The following is a 17,458-nucleotide window of genomic DNA, read 5'->3' as shown; positions in this document are numbered from 1 at the left end:
GGTGTGATAGCATTACCCCTCATGGAAGCCCAGGGTGGAGACAGCAGGTTTTGAGGGCAAGTATTATCGTTGATTCAGCATCAACTGCTGTACCATGACTTGAAGATGGAGCACATTTTATGAAGGCTTTTATAATTGCAAAAATCTCAGTGGGTTTACAGGTTTTTATCCTGCTCTGCAGCATTCACCATCTTGTAGGCAATACCTGGAAAAACTGAAGCCTCTTAAATCTGCCCACTGGCTGGTCTGCTAGATGCCACCCTGCCATGACTAGAATTTGGCAACAAGATCACGTGCCTCAGGAAATTTCGTAGGTTCTTGTCATTAAAACAATAAAACCCACCATACCAGAAACAGTAAATAATGGAGTGATGTGACCACAAGTGATCTCTTTCTTTCACTGTTCAAATATTTTGGGCAGAAAGAAGAAGAAGAAAAAAATATCAGTTGTGTTTGTTCGCAGTTTTCTCTCCCTCCCTTTATCCCACACTGGCAATGCTCCTGAGGCAAAGAGTGAACTCTGGGTCAACTCAATGTGTACACACACTTGGGGCAGCTCATTGCTAATCACTTAGCAGACTCTCTTTCCCCAGACAATAAACCCCCTTGGCTTCTCTTCCTCGTTAGTAACTGGAACAAACACTCACTTCACTTCTAGACACACAGCAGCCTTGCAACACTGTCAAGAAAATTTACCATCCCAAAGAACAAAATTTATTCATCCACCCATTAACTGTTATGGATTGAGGATAATGAAAAACTAACGATCGCTTCCACCCCCGGCCAAAGAATGACTCACTCAGGCAGCCAAAGCAGATCCCTGCAAAGCTGCAAAGGAGGCTGTCATGTGCTCGGCTTACAGCATCCCCAGAGCAGCGATGGTCACTTCATTCACCACTCATCTGCTGCCCCACACAGCAGGATGAGCGTCCACAGCAACTTGGCACTGACTTTAGCAGTAAGAAATATTAACAGCAGCAGGAATCAGCATATGTGAACCCACTGTGGCTCTGCTGCCACATCCAATGTTCACTTGGGATGAGCTCTGTTTTGGTAAGATTACACAGCTTCCCCATCACAATACACCATCTCTCAGCCTCCTCCAACAATCCCCTAACAAACATTGCCTAGGAAACAAACATCTGGATATGAGCAAACGTGCTGGTGCTCAGCACAGTCATGTGCCTGATAGACCTCCTGTAGGAGAGGCCAAAAAGGAGATAATATAGAAGTGCACATTTCTTCATCTGCAGCGGACAGGACAGACCACATCACCCACAGAAGCAAGGCACAAAGCAGCTACTGAGTGCTGTAAGGAAGTCTCTCTCACAAAAGGAGCACTGCTGCTATCAGCATGACTTGGAGCCAAGACCAAAGCTGTCTTCCCCAGCTATTACATGTGGCAGAAGTAACCAAAGCAATGCATTCATGCTAGGTACATTACAGTGCAGACCAGGAGCTTGCAAAGTAGCAACACATCAGATACTACAACAACCAGGTACCTACAAACACACCCACTGACAACACATGCTGCTGAGGGGGGTAAAGCCATCCCTAGGAGATAAGAGTGCTGTGCCTTCACTGACAGTATCCTCAGCATCACCTAGGGGATTACTGCAGCACATTAATTGGTCCTGCCCCAAAAGAGTAAATATTTACCCAAACACACTGGAAGACATGAGAGGAAAAAAGGGTCACCTCTGAAATAAAACAGAAGAAAACAACAAGGTACCTCACAATAAGCCCAAAAGTCAGATAATTTGCTTGGAGCCAATCCCAAACCCAAAGAACTTCAAGGTGATGGGATAATCTCTTCCATTAATAAGGTCACCAAAAATGACTTGCAGGCTTGACACACAGGCATTGCCAACACCTGACAAGAGAAAGCCAGCTTGGCAGTGATGGAAAATTTTCTCCAGTAGGAAAACAAAAGTTTTATCTTCTTTACTGAGGTTTGGTTCCACAAGTTCACCACGAAGGCCAGGAGGAGCTCCCATTCCTCCTATCTCCCTACATCTCTGCTTCAATTGACCACACACTACCCTGACCCTGATTTTGTGCTAGCTCAGGCTCATTCTGGAGCACCTCTGTGACCTGCTAGAGTTGGTGAAGAGTTTTAGACAAAGCAGTTCATGGAAAGGGTCCAACATGCTCTCAAGTCTGGTACAAGGGAGGTGATGAGACTGTGTGGACAGAAGGGAAAGAGGGAGGGAAGTGGGAAGAGAGAGCACAAGAGAGTGTGTGCATGCAGACACGGGGAAGGGATACCTGTCAGAAGCATTATCCAAAACACTCAGCTTTTCTGCCTCATGTACAATGTGACCAGGGCCCTACAAACTGCCGAGAAGAAACAAGCAGGGGTCAATTTAGTTTGCAGCAAATCCAAGGAGGACATACATACATCCAGCTGGTACTTCCTGTTCAATTACTGCTTTCTGCAGAAACCACACAAGAACTTTCTACCAGCAATGGGTGGCATAGCTCCACAGCAACCTGAGCTCCTGGCATGTATGTCCTAGGGCAGCAAGGCCACAAAAGGGGAAAGAAGTTGATGAGCCACATTTGGAGAGCTTTGACACGGTGATTTATTCAGTAATCCTTGCCATTGTTTGGGGGAACAAAGCAGTAACCTGACATTGTTTCAAAATTAAACTAGGAAAGGAAGGACAGGGGAGGAGGCAGGAGGAAAGAAAGAGATGAGGGAGCTCTCAAACCTGTTGGCCAGACCCTGGGAAGGATGTGAAGGCTCCCAGCAGAAGCTTCTTGGCCTATCTCCCACACGCACCCGGCCTCACAATTCCCAGGGCCATGTGATAGGGGCTTCCTGCTACCAAGTGAAGCAAGACCTACCCCGACCTCTCTCTTCCAAACAGAGTTCCTGCCTGCTTTGTATTCATAAAGAGGCGTTTGTTTACTGATCTAGCATTGGCATGCAGGAAACAGCCTTGAAATGAGCTGTAATCATCTGTCTCCAGCAGTAGCTGTTTGGCTTTCTTCTAATTTAAGTTTTCCTCCCACCCCCCCCTTCCTCAATGCCCTCTTCTCCACTTCTGATCAAAATGCTCTTGGAGTGTGCACTTGTGGTTCAGGGTATTAGATAGTGTGATGTTTCCAAACCAAGTGGTGAATAAAAGAGGCACTGACAACAGGCACAATCCCACCTCCAAAGGACAAAGTCTTCCAAGTGGAATACGAGCTGAACTCCTTCAGGGAGAGGAAGAAACCAGCTCTACCCACTGTGCTTGGTGCAGCCTCCAGACGACAAAAGCCAGAGGAGCATCAAATGCCCTGCAGCCTGCACCCAAGTTGCCAGTGTGGAGTCTTGCCTCTGATAAGGTCAGGCAGTGATGGCAGCAAGCCTCCCAGGCTTCCCTTCTTTGCCCTTTCATCTGTGGAGAATAAACCATGCATATCTCAAAGGGTCTTGTGGTTTGGGGATGGGCATTATCATTGTTGTGTGCTGGAAGCCATGTCTCAAGATTTTCTTTCTTCTGTTTACTTTGCACTTCACACAAAAACTGGATCCAAGTCCGTAACTGGATACTAGCCACATCATCGGTGCATATAAACAGTAAGGCTTCACAGCACAAGGAGCAACCCACAGCTGGACAAACTCTTCTCCATGAAGAAAAAAGACATACTGCATTTCTTGATGCTCACAGAAAGTTTCTCCAGTTACTGCCACCAGTAACCCTGAGCAGCCAGACAAAGCCTGCAAGAAACACCTCTCTGTTCCAGTGCTTTACAGAACAAAGGATGCAATGAACAGAAGGCAACAACAAAACAACAATATATACCATACATATATAAAGAACAGGAAGGATGCCAAGAGGACAAAACACTAACAGGAAAATCATGAGTAAGGGGAAGCCAACAGTTACAGCCTTCAAGTCTCCCTCCCCCAGCCCTTGCTCTGGAGCTTGTTTCCCTTTGGGAGAAGTAGGCATGAGGATGCGTGCTTGTGCACACACAAACACACACAGGCTGTGTGTGGGTCCCTGTGCAGTCCCAGTGCTTCCCAAGGCCTCTGGCAGCCACACGACCCAGCAGGGCGAGACCCTGCTGAGCAGGGAGAACATCAGCTGAGCAGAGACACAGCTAGAGCCAAGAAGGGCAAGAGGTTTCCCTGATGAAACAAGATGCTATCAGCGGGGTAGTCACTGACTTGAGGCGCCCAACACTGACCCAGCAGAAAGGCAAAGGTATTCTGGAACTTGAGCTCAGGATTTTGACCCAAATCTCTGCTACATGCGCTGTGAGCCCTCTCTAGCTCACAGCAGCAACTGTTTCCCGTCGACAGACTATCAGGTGGTCTGCTTGTCTCTTTTCCATCAGCTCTGCAGATGAGCATACCTCAGGGTCTGGGAGCATGGGCCACCTCTGCAACAGCAGGATTCTCAGTGGCATCCTGTGAAAGCACAATTCAGCTTAAGCATGGGAAAAAAAGTTAAAATTTAGTGGATGACTGAGAACTGGAGAGATTGTGGAGTCTCCTGTGGGCTTCCACAATACAACCAGGATTGTTCAATTCACCACACTTGTAATGAGGACCTAATTGTAGAAAGTCAGGCCCAAGTAATTTATTGAAGGAAAAAAAAAGCAGGATAAACTTATGCAAACAAATACATGAAGGACCAATGACTAGGAAGCTACATGCTCCTACAGTATCTTTTAGAGCCAGACTGCAGAGCCTCCTACGCCCCTTATCCGACTCTGTCCTGAGTCTTCCCTTTGATCTATGGTATCTTACAGTCAGTAGAATCCCATATGTCAAAACAAACTGTGTTTTTCAAAAACCCCTAGTGGAACTGACATACTGCAACCTCTCTGTGGATGCACCCCCATGTCAGAGGAACAATGCTGCCATGCAAGGAATGCAGAAACTGACAGTGTGGTGTGCAGCAAAGCTGTGCTGTGTTATGATATGGCTTTAATTTTATGATGCAATTCATTCTACTGACCCTCTCCCCCTCTAAGCCCACAGAACAAACTCTACCCTCTTATATGTCCCTAACCTGATTTAAAGAATTACTATGGTTAAAGGGAAGGATTACCATGGTTGAAGGACTGCCTGCCTCTCCCTGGGCCCCTGCTCCTCCCTTGGCTGCTAGCGACATGGTCTCGTCCCTGTCCTTGGTAAAGAACATGCCTGCTCAGATCTAATAGTTGCCATTGATTAAGAGTTTGTCTACTTTTTTCCTCCTTTCTTTGCTCATGTTTCCTTTGCATGAGCTCCAACGCTTGTAAAACCTGCCTACTCAGGCAATGAAACCCTGCAAACACCCACTTCACTTGGTACATTACCCAGATTCACCTCCAGAGTAGGTACCCTCTGTTGCACTGAAGGAGCTTACAGATGCACCAAACAGATAACTAGGACCACCCAATCAAGCCTGACAATTATCTTTTATTTGACCTCACCTCGTGAAAAACTCCCTCTGATCTGCCCCTGCCTCTGTTCTCTCACCTCCCCATGCTAGAGCCTTGTTACCTATCATCTTCCTTACCTTCTCAACACCAGCCCACGCTTCCCAGATCTTCCACTGCCCAGACAGCTGAGGTTTACCTTTCCACAGAAGTAGCACCAGCATCACCTTCCTGGCACAGGGAGCTGGAAGAACAGCACATTTAGGAACTAAAGCAGATTTTAGCTATTAAAAATAAAAACCTCTACCAACCATGAGCCAGTTGAAATTTTCTCCCCACAGACCCTTAGAAAAGTTAAAGCAGAGAAGACACAGGAGTGGCAACAGACAAAATTCCTGCTCCAAACAGCATGTAACACTTCTGTTCCAAAGCATAAAATTAGTCTTAGCAGAAGAAAAACTCAATGTACTTTCTAATGCAGGGGAAACAGCACATTTTTCTCCCTTAGCTTCATTCTTTGAAACAGCTGAAGCATTTTGGCTAAAGGCTTTCAAAAGTAATTCAGCCAGAGGCAATGCTCAGCATGGAAAATTGCAGACTAAAACACAAAGAAAAAAAATTAACCTGAAGACAGAAAGAGAAACCAGGGTCTTACAATATGAATTGTCCTCTGCTGAAGGTGGGGCTAGTTGCACCCGCTCTTTCCCATTGTCTTTTTCCCCCCTTTGTTCCTCCCTCTAAACACAACAAACAGAAAAAAAAACCCAAACAAGCAGACAAAAACCTACTCAACAACTCAAAGGGTATTCAACGTCCCTCCAGTTTCCTTCAGGCAACCACACCCTCAGCTGAAAACACAGCATTTCCAGGGTTAGTGGTGGGGTTTACACGACCATGTCAAAGGAACTAGTAACACTCTTTTTCTAATTCATTGCTCACAAGTACAGAGTAAGTCCTGCATGTATAGAAAGTAAATACTGTTGTTCTTTGTGGTGGCAAGTGTAGTTTGTACTGCTGCTCAGAGACATGATGAGCCTTCACTCCGTGCAGGTTAGGTTAATAAGGCCTGCATTAGGAATAGTGTGGCCAGCAGGAGCAGGGATGTCATTGTGCCCCTGTACTCTGCATTGGTTAGGCCACACCTTGAGTACTGTGTCCAGTTCTGGCCCCTCAGTTTAAGAAGGGCATTGAAACACTTGAACGCGTCCAGAGAAGGGCAATGAGGCTGGTGAGCACAAGCCCTATGAGGAGAGGCTGAGGGAGCTGGGATTGTTTAGCCTGGAGAAGAGGAGGTTCAGGGGTGACCTCATTGCCCTCTACAACTACCTGAAAGGTGGTTCTAGCCAGGAAGGGGTTGGTCTCTTCTCCCAGGCAACCAGCACCAGAACACGGGGACACAGTCTCAAGCTGCGCCAGGGGAGGTTTAGACTCAAGTTCTTCACCAAGCGAGTTGCTCGTCATTGGAATGTGCTGCCCAGGGAGGTGGTGGAGTCACCGTCCCTGGAGGTGTTCAAGAGGAGAGTGGACGTGGCATTTGGTGCCATGGTCTAGTCATGGGGTCTGTGGTGACAGGTTGAACTCAATGATCCTCGAGGTCTCTTCCAACCTTAGTGATACTGTGATAAAAAAGCCCAACAAAACCAAACACATGAGAAGTAAGATTCAGCATTTCCCAATCTGGCTGTTCAAATGAAGTCTAATTACAATGTTTAGTAGAATGACATGTTTCAGGTTAAGCTTTCTAAAAGGAAGTCATGAACAAAGGATTTACAAAATTACGTAATAGCAGCCCCTAAATAACACAAGACCCTGGGAAGTGAAGGCAGGAGTCTAAGACACCTCTTCTGTGATGATTGTTGTGTTTTAGATCTTGTATTATCACATGTGTTCACACAGTGGGGCTGCTCAGCTCCTTTCCAAGTGAGAAAACATTTACTTATGCTTTTCAACCTAATAAATGATAATTCAGTTACTTTAAGTCAAGGCTGAAGAAGACATTAGTGGTAAAACCTGTGTTAGTGAAGCAAACACAAGCTTGCTGATGACATCAGTGGACTGGGTGTTTCATACCTATTTTCTTTGGCTTTAAAACTATCCACATACAAGATGACTGTAGTCAATATGAGGGGGGGGGGGAAGAAGATAATAAATATGGACCAGATTTACACAAGCAGACACTTGCCAGCAGAACCATCTATCAGCCACATGGAAGGCAGGATTCCAAGCAGATTCAGTGGAATTGGCTGCAGTCCCCAACAAAGGCACAACTGCATTGGCAAATAAGCATTTCTACCAGTATGGCCTTTGATAGGAATCCTGTCCTACTATAACAATAAATCACTTCTAGTGTAAAAGAAATTGAAAAGGGTTATTGCTGTGCTTATAAGAACCCCAAACAGTTGACAGCATAGGAAACAACACACAACTAAAATATAGTATTCAGCTCAGGAGCAGCACTGAAGTTAATTTTCAGTGTGGTGAGATAACCTCTGCTATTCTAGCATAAACGGGATCTTAAGAAGTCCCTTTGAGGAGCAACTCTGCAAAAAGTTTCCTGGCAGGAAGACAAATTGTCTCATATTCAGAAAGGAAATGAGAGCATTAAAATGAAGAACCTCAACTTCTTCCAGAATAAGTTATCATAGATGAAGACAAACGGAGCCTCAGCAAATTTCTCTTCAGTGGCCTTCAGCCTGCAGGATGCTGACTCTCGACCCTCTTGATGCAAATTTAGCAGTTTCCTGACGTGTCCATCACCACAACTCTGGGGCACCATCTGCAGAGCTTGGTAGCTTGCTCCACGAGACATTCCTGTACCATCTTTGAGACCATGGCCAGTCACTTCAGTCTGTCTCTATTAAGTATCACTTTCTGAGCTCAAGTGAAAAATCACCTGGACATCTCACTTCTGGACATCTCACTTCCTCCCACCCTCACTTTCCCACCTTTCTTGGCCATCACAATTGCAGAACCTGCTTACTGCAGATCTTACTGGTATCTTTCAGCTCCAGGCTGCACACCATCCCCGGGTTCAACCTCCCACAGGTCCAGGCAGCTCACGAGCTGCCGAATCCTTATGCATCAAGAGGAGGAAACCTGAATAGCTCCAAAGAATAAAAAGCTCTGCAAAGGAGGTTTGCATTTATTATTCTTTTTCCAGGAGGAACGCCGCTCGCTGTGGGTGTGTGCCTGCATGCGTGCTTGTCACGACAATAGGAAAAAGGACACTGGAGCGGGGCTGCCAGGAAACAGTCGGCCATCTGCCCGTGAGGAGAGCAGTTTTTCCTCTCCTTTTGTACAAAGAGGAATGTAGCTGAGAGCCGCCATCCGCCCGCGCTGGGAGGAAATCTGAGAGCCTGTGCTCTGCCAGGGAGAGGAAGCATGGGGGAAGGAGCGAGCCTGCTCCATGTGGTTAAGCGGTCATTGCACTCACGGCCAATAAAAGTTGGGGGGGAGGAACCCTAACCAAACCCCCAAACCCTAGGGAAAATCACTCTTCCTCCTCTGCCCTTTCACTCTCACATGCGGTTCAATATCCTCTCTCCCAGAGCGTGGCTGAGCACAGGAACTGTTTAAAGAGCTCAGCAGAGGGCAATGGCCTGGGGAAACAGCAGGTTTTCCCCCTGCACTGACACTAGCATCTCAGAACAAGAAAGTAACAAAAAGTCAATTCACATCACCGTGTTGGTTGCTTGCCTACACCCTCCCAGTAAGCGGGGATTTAGCAACACAAGCACAAAACAGCCTGAGGAAGGACCCTTTGCTCTTTGGCTTCCCAAGGGACAAAGGTAAAGTCTAAGGAGCAACTCTATTGTATATAACCACCCATACATTCTCATTCATGGGCTTAGGTACAGCTTCTGGCTATAAAACTGTGTGACAGAAGGGAAAAAAATAGCTGAATTTCTAGTACTGTCAGGCAAAAATGATGGCAAGGCACAGGATGGCTTGGTAGCAAATCCTTCTGCTAGCTTTGTGGCAGAAAAGTCCAATGGTAATATCTAAATAAAGGAAATAAATAAAGATAAAATTTTCAGAAGTCACTGCACAACATTGAGGTCTATGACTCATTTCCAAACCCAACTGAGGGTCTGATTTGTCTTAAACATTGTAAAGTGGGTAACATTTTCAAAGAACTGTAAGCACACATTCCTTTTTCACTGATGGCAGCAAGAGATGTTGTTAGGTATTGCTGGGAAAATTGAGAGAACACCTATCTGCAGCTCCATGCACCTGCAAACCCCAGGTGGCAGATCCAGCTCGAGCCAGCAGAAATGCCAATGTGGAAGATGTCAGAGATGACAGGTCACGGTCCTGAAAAAGGTACTTCCAGAAGAACCCATCAGTCCAGACATGGTCTAAAAAGAGCTTCCTCATGTCCTGGCAGCTCAGAAGATAGGTGCAGAGTATTACTGGATCAGCCTGTCTAAGTGTGTCCAAGTCAGACCTGAAATGCCATCCATGCACTCCAGACCCCTTCAGAAACAAGACTTAGGTTTCCACACTCTGTCATGACTTTTTAAACATTTTACTTCTTGTGAAAACAAAAGCCTCAGTGTAGCACAGAGTGTGACCTGAAGCAAATTCCTTGGCTGCTTTTCTCTTGGTTGGATGAGAGACAATGGGAACAAGTGAAAACAACATAGAGACTTGATGTAAGGAAAAAAATTTTTCACCACGAGGATAATACAGCTCTGGAACAGCCCTGCTGTCTTCATCACTGGAGGTTTTCAAGACCCATCCAGACGAAGCCCTCAGGAACCTGATCTGAGACCTGAACCAATCTGAGCAGGTGGCTGGAGCAGAGACCTCCTGCAATCCCTTGCAGCCTCGATTATCCAGTGCATAACCTGCCACTAATTACTGCAAGCGAAAGAATTTTCTCTGTGGCAAACAACCCAAAGCACCCAAAAGAGCAGCAAAAAAGGAAGAAAATTCCTTTCAAAACAGTATTACTAGGTGCCTTTTTCTCCTCAAGAGAAGTATCTTTGCCTTTCCCCAACTGACCAGCAAGCAAGCAGTAAACAAATGGCTGCTAAAACAAGATACACAATTATGTTATGCTTAAGACATTTCCAGTCTTTTATCCCAAGCAATTCTGAAGTGCCTGACAAACTTTAATAGTTGAGTGGAAGTTATTAGGGAAGCCAGTAAAGAAACCTTGACAAATACTGACGAGTGCTGTAAATTCTCACTACTATGCAAAGAAGATATTTCCTTCACAAACTATTCCACTTCCAGAAAGATCAAGGTACATTTTTTTTTTTTTAAAGCTTAGTTACTGCATATGCAAATTCAAACAAACAGAAGACACCCCAAACAGCAAAATCAACAAAACCTGAGAAATACTGGAGGCATTTATCTGGGAAATTTGGGGGGGGTGTTTGTTTGGGTGGTGGTTTTTTGGTTTGGTGGTTGCTTTTTTTTCAAGTTGCTGAAGCATTTCTTTAGGGTTCTCATGGCAGAAAACCTAGAAACTTGAGTTATCAAATAAGTACATATTGTTCACTGCTCTCTTCCAAGGGATGTCTTAAAGGCAATGTGTGCTCTAGAGGACTCTAATTTCCATTGTTTACTTTCTTTATATACATCAACATGTCTGATAACGGAGCAGAAGCAGAGCACTCACAATTTCCTCCATCAAGCCCTTATCTCACAACCAAAGCGCAGCTATTCTTACAGAAGCTTCCAACCCAGAGAACACACATCCAAGTTTTGTATTCCAGGGTAACCACAAGGGCATACTCCACCCAAAACGTTTGAATATTGTCCTGGACTGGGCCCCAATACTGTTTATTGTGCACAGGAAAAACTCATTACTACAAAGCAGCCAGCACTGAATGCATTTCACAAGGGCGCATTTTACAGGACCCAGCACAAGCTATCAAAGGAGTCTTCTGGAGTCAAACCCTCTGCGTAAGCCCCTGTCCCCTGAACTATTTAATAAACACCATCCCCTTTCATCTTAAATGCACATAAACATCTCACTTCCAGCCTGATGCAAGGCAAAATCCTAGCTGTACTGAAGGTACTGACTCCAGTGATTGTGGTGTGGCTTGCATTTCACTCACCAAACCTGACATATTCAACTAATTTCTGCTCTTCACCAAGACAGGCCCACCTACAGAAAGCCATGCAGACCTCCCTCAGATTGCATAAAGCTTCCCTGGATGGGCCAAGTCTTACAAGTTCACATGTGATGTTAGAAGAATACAAAGATTTCCTGCAGACTGAGAGATGAGGTCTCTCAAAGTAGATGACCAGTGCTAGCAGACAGGTGACAGTACAATATCCTGACCATATGCAGGTTCCTCCCTGAAGTTCCCACCCTCTTGCCCCAGAAACATCAGCATGACACACTCAGATACAAAGGTGTGGTTCAGAAAAGAGGCTGTCCATAAATGGTTTTTCTCCTGGCAAAGAAACAAATGCACATGTTCTCTTGATTGGCCAGTTAGACACTCCTCACCACCAGAACCACTTTCTTTATGCAAAGAGAGAAGCTGCGTGTTATCCATGGCTGAACACAGTGGATCTTTTGATAACAACTAGACTTTCTTTATTGAAGAGGTACTAGCTACAGAATTACTGGCAAATTAAACCTTACACTTGATCTTTTAGAGGAAATTCCCCAAACATTTTGCTCAATTGGAAGAGGTGCAGGAAGAGCTTATGTAAACCTATACTTCATATACTTCTTGGCTGGTAAGAAAAACGTTTGGCATTCAAGTAGGCATTCTTCTTCCCATCTCTTCCACGTGTAATAATGCAAACATTCAGAGTGGATAGCACTTGCTTAATAAAAATCTGTCATTCACTTCTCCAAGGGGGTTCACCACATCCATATTAAAAAGAAAAATAAGACAGAGGAGACATTCTGGCACTAGAAGGAGGTTAGCAGGAAGTTACCTTGCTCATATGCCTTTTCAAGCAAAAAGAATGAGAGATTCATACTGTTTATAAATACAGTTAACATATGAAACTAAGAAATCACTTCTCTTTAGACATTCTTCACTTGAATCTGACTTGATGGCAGGTAAATAGGATGATGAATTAGAAATCAGTCCTACCTTGGGTCATACATTTGGCAAGACTGACTTTTCAAAGTATTGTACACTGAGATGGTGTAGTTTATATGGCACACACTCCCAGATACCTCAGATGAACATAATTTTCTATACAGGCACTAAACTGGAGCAACACGCTGATCCATGTCAGCCAGCTCTTGATGTCCACACATGAGCTACTCTTTCAGTATTTTTAATGCTTGCAAGTAACCTGTGCTCTAGAAGCACTGCCTCTTCCTGAGGCAGCCATCTCACAAACTCTGTACTGTACCAGTGCCTGTCTCTTCATTACAAAGTGTCTCAGAAACTAACTTATCTGGGGCAAAATGCACAATACACCTGAATTAGAGCTGCATGGTCTCAGCAATTCACTCTGCATAAAACACAAATAGCTTTGAGTGTTGCTGGATGAGTAAATTACTTACAGTTTCTGATCAGCTAAAAAAATTTTGGCCAAACTTGGTCTAAATTCAGCATGCTAAACGCCCCCCCCCCAACAAAACAGAGAGAGAAATGCTCAAGAAAATGTTTGAGGTAAACTGCAGGAAACTTACAAGAGTCAGATTCTTTATTGCACAATAGTATTACCTACCAAAAGTTAGCTAGATTGTGTGTGTGTCTTAAACTTTCCCTTCACAAGGGGCTGGAGAACTTTGGGTTTCCCCTCCTTCCCACTTTATTGTTATTTTTAAAGCAAAAGAGGGAGAGGAAGCGATGGGGCTGCCCCGCCAAGTTTCTCCAAACAGTTATTTATGGGGAATTTTTTTAGTATTAAGCCACAAAACTTTGAAAGAAATACTACAACATTTCCTCCAAAGCACTACAAAGCCCTGAATGTCACTTCCATGTCATTGCTCAGCTATTCTAACGGAGCAATGACAGTTGACACCTGACACCACCTTGTTTTCCCGGTGTGATCTCATCCACACTTTGCTGCTTCAGTGTATCATCAGCTTATACCGATGCAGAGAAACAACTTCTTAAGACAAGTTGAATTACACAATCTGCTGCTTAGTGCTGCATTCAAGGATTTAATGACAAGTCATACCAAAATCTCCTCTCTTGGAAAGACAGACAGACAGACAGAAAGACAGAAAGCGTTCTATGCCTAACAGAGACAGTGAGATGGCTGAACTACCTAACTCCTTCAGGACAAAAGGAATGAGTTGGTGATTTTCTGTTTCCATACTTCGATAAAAATTGCTTTTTACTTAAAAACAGAAAGGAAGAAAACCCAATGGAACACAAGGCCAAGGTCAGGCTTGATTTTTCAAAAAGCAGATCTTCACCAGGAGCCTGAAGTAAAACCGTAACACTATTACTGAGTGCATCCAGAGGAAGGCAACAGAGCTGGTGTAAGGGCTAGAATGTCCCATGAGAATCAGTTGAGGACTCTGGGCTCATCTAGTTTGGGGAAAGAGAGGCTATGGAGCAACTTCATCACTTTCTACAGCTTCCTGAGGAGAGAAAGCAGAGAGGAAGGTGCTGTGCTCTTCTCCCTTGTACCAGTGATAGGTGGCAATGGCTCAAAGCTATACCAGGGTTGATTCTCAGTTACAGCCTCATCTCAAGCTCCCTGCATTCATGGAAAAGCTCCCATGGACTTTGGTAGACTATGAAAGATGCTTCAGGGTCTGGTTTTGGCCAGATGCTTCCTTCTGAAGTGTTGCCTGTGCTGAGGAAAAGACTCTTCTTGATATTTAGTAAGAAGCATTTATTTCCCTCTGCGACTACGCCACTCTTGAGATCTGGATAACTTGACTCTTAAGAAAAAGGAAGAGAAGCCTATATCCACAGCACACTGCAACTGACACACACTGTACTTTTGTATGTGTAAAATATACCCAACTTGAGGGAGAGGCTTAGGGTTTTCAAAAAGAAAATGTTCAAATAGCCTGAATTCAAAGTCCCTGGGAGCTCTTTCCTTTTAATTGAGAGCAAGGTGCTGTTTGGTCGACACTGCCAAGCAAACTCGTATTTATGAAGTGCCCTCATGGTGCCCTGTGAAATTCGCCCTTTTCCTCCATGACAGTCAGCACTATCTATCACGAGAACATAATCCCCTAGGACAGGAGACCTAAGCCCCCTCACTGCTCTCCTCTGCAAACAGATGTGTGCATGTTCCCCAGCTCTGAAAGTCACGGCTGACTTTTGGCGAAGAACTACAGCAGCTGCACATCTGCAGAGAGGAAGGGCTTTCAGCAGAAAATACAGAGGGGAATTTCATCCTCCCCTGCCTGCAAAGCAAGCTCAGCATTTGTTCCTCTCCAGATGACACCCTGATGGGTTGATTTAATCACTCACATATGCCTGTTCACAATGCTAGCAAAATACCAGGGCTGCGACAGCATCTCACCTGAATTGCTCACAGTAACACAGCTTGTCGGCAGGCACTTGGCAAGAAATCCTGCAGGATATTAAGAGGAAAGTGATGTGCAACGGAAAATGCTTCTACAGAATGAAACTGGGGGTAGGAGAGATCACTTGTGATGAGGAAAACACCTAGGCAGGTGTTTAATTTTAAGCCCATGCTCAAAGCCCACTATCTTCAATTAGACTGCATGAAGTCCAGTTCAAACTTCCCAGAGCAGGAGTACTGCACCAGGAGCCAAAGTGCTCTTCTGGGTGAATTTAAGCATGCACTTGGACCTACACATCTGCTCAAACCATTTGCCAAACTGGGGGCACTGTACAGAACATTGAAGTGTAGCAGGATCACAGACACTTCACCACTTTTATCCCCAAAGGGAAATTTAATTAAAACACAGAACATCTAGGCTTTAAAAATTATTCCAGTTACAAACAGCAGTAAGTCCCTGTCCCTTGAAACAGTCTCTGTGGTGGACTGCCAGAGTCCCCACCAACTTTCTGGAAACACAATTTATGTGCCTGAACTTGGTCAGGAGCCATCTGCTTTCAGGGATCTGCAAGATCAGGAGTCTCACTGCCTGGCAGGGTCCTACTCAGAACTCTTTTGTCCACTTCCAAGTGAAGTGACACCTTTCCCCACTCAAACTGCCCCAACCATCATCAGCTCTCAATAATTTAAGTGTCTGGGCCAGATTTTCAAACATGCTCAGAGCCAAGCTTTTCTGACTGCTTCTTCAAGACCAGCTTTTCTGTCAGGCAGTGTTTCCCACATAGGTATATAACCAAGGCAAGGCACTTTCAAGCAAGGCTGGCACCTGACATGCTGAATTGTTCAGCAGATCTGACTACTTACCATGATGCCTAATGAGAAGCTGGGCACAGGAAAATACACTTGTCAGCATCTGCTTGCAGAACCTATCTTTAGTCTCAATCTAGAACAATAGCTCTCTGCTGTATGTGTGCTAGATGGAACAAGACCAGTGAGACAAGGCTCTATCAGCAATACTATTTTATGGAGGAGACAAGGCTTGCTGCAGATGAATTTGAAAGCAGTATTAATGCCCTTCCAATAGCTCACAGAGCAGCATGTGCCTGATGGCACAGCATCAGCAACAACTCACAAACCATTTCAGGAGCAAAGATAGAGCCAAACAGCTAACTTACCCAACCAGCTTCCTTCCTTTTGCCTTACTCTGATCTTTTATCACACATCTCAAAATGCCCCATGTCCCATGCTCCTAGACGAACCCTCATCAGTACTGCATGTGACGCCAACTGCGTGAAGAATGGGAATGGCCAGGCCCATCTGTTAGAAGCTTTTCTCTCTGTGGATTGGAGATTTTAACTCCCTCTGCTTCTGGGCCCCTCTGTCTCTCGCCCCTCCCATCTGCTTCTCTGCTCATGAGGAGAGAGTTTCCATCCTGGCTTGGGGCCAGCACATGTATGGGCAAAGGCAGTGCTCAGGAAAAGCTATCTTCTGCTCCCTTTCATCGCATAAATACTGCTGGTTCCCAGCCCGGGAGCACAGGGCTGAGCGAGAGCTTTGGCTGCAGCTCAGGGGAACTGAGAATCAGCAACTTCTGCCTGGGCTGAACACACCAGTCTAGTTGGAGGGAAACCACCTCCTCTCCCGGTTCCCCTGCTCTCAGTGAGCAACCCAAGGCTTTACCCCAACCACCCATGAGCTGTTCTTCAGATGGCTGACAGAGGTGAAGCTTATGTTCAAAGGACACTTGTAACAGCATGTGAAGATAACATGTAATGTTCAAGCCAAATTCTCATTTGCAGGGGTGATTAAAGAGAGAAAACTAAAAGGCCCCAAGCAAATCTGGCTCGCAGCATCCCAGAGCTGGCATGAAGACCTCACCCAAAATGTACAAGCAGGCCTCAGTACTAATTCTAATAAGATTAATTAGTAAAAACTGACATTTAACTACCACTCTAAGTATTGAATCAGTATGTCAGCTGCAGCTGGTTTCCCTAGCCTATGAAGGCAAAGAAGCTCTGAAACAAAGGATGAGGATTGTACCAGCACTCATGACATTCATTCCAGCAGGACATTACTTCTTTGAGCTTCTCTCTTTCAAACTATGCTTGACTTTCCCTCAGCTTTACAGTGGAGAGACAGAAAAGACGGAAATAAAGTTCTCAATACATGTTATCTCCATTAAAGAAATGAGCCCTAGTGTTTCAAGCTCCATGCAAGGCAGGTGTTTTGTAAACCCCCTTTTGGGGTCTTCACTGAACACACATGGCACCCCACATTTGATCAGCAAACCAGTACAAACCCAGGGGTTTCAGCACAGGATTACCCTGGCCATCGCACCAGGATTCTCCCAAGAGCACAACCTCTGCTAGCAACTGCAACTGTGGTGGGCTAGAACCACATCACATGATACAGTTCAGAAATGCTCAGAGATGTCTTGGCACAGGAAGGACAGGACCATCATGATGGCAGAGCATCCAATAGCGTTTCACTGCAGGTCTCTGCCCCAAGTTCCCGCTGAGCTCTTGGCTCACTAAAAGACAGGAACTGGTGAAGACTGGCATGAGCGGTGGTTTAGTATCCATCGCTCTGCTCAGGAACTGGATTGGGGACTAATGACTTTCATCTCATCAGTCCTGGTCTACAGATAGAGAGTACCTTGACCCAG

The 17,458-nt window shown here is 45.2% G+C and overlaps 1 protein-coding gene across 2 annotated transcripts in view; it reads right to left on the bottom strand.

Annotated features, from left to right (window-relative positions):
* DENND2A (DENN domain containing 2A) overlaps positions 1–17,458 on the bottom strand; it is a 56,542-nt gene that overhangs the window by 35,516 nt on the left and 3,568 nt on the right. Inside the window, exons 1-2 of one of the 2 annotated variants that reach the window (XM_068142198.1) lie at positions 6,694–6,797; positions 5,508–5,611 (exon numbers count right to left, since the gene is read on the bottom strand). The exons of the other annotated variant lie outside the window; for it this stretch is intronic. The gene's annotated coding sequence lies outside the window, so the exon portion shown is untranslated. Of the gene's footprint in view, positions 1–5,507; positions 5,612–6,693; positions 6,798–17,458 lie in introns of those variants that run through there. 2 annotated transcript variants of the gene reach the window in all.

This window comes from Melanerpes formicivorus, unplaced genomic scaffold (assembly GCF_026170545.1).
Source record: "Melanerpes formicivorus ecotype bairdi unplaced genomic scaffold, bMelFor1.0.p_v2 SCAF_8, whole genome shotgun sequence".
Lineage (NCBI taxonomy): Eukaryota > Metazoa > Chordata > Aves > Piciformes > Picidae > Melanerpes > Melanerpes formicivorus.
Note: the sequence above shows the minus strand (reverse complement) of the source record. Positions and strands in the feature narration are given on the sequence as shown.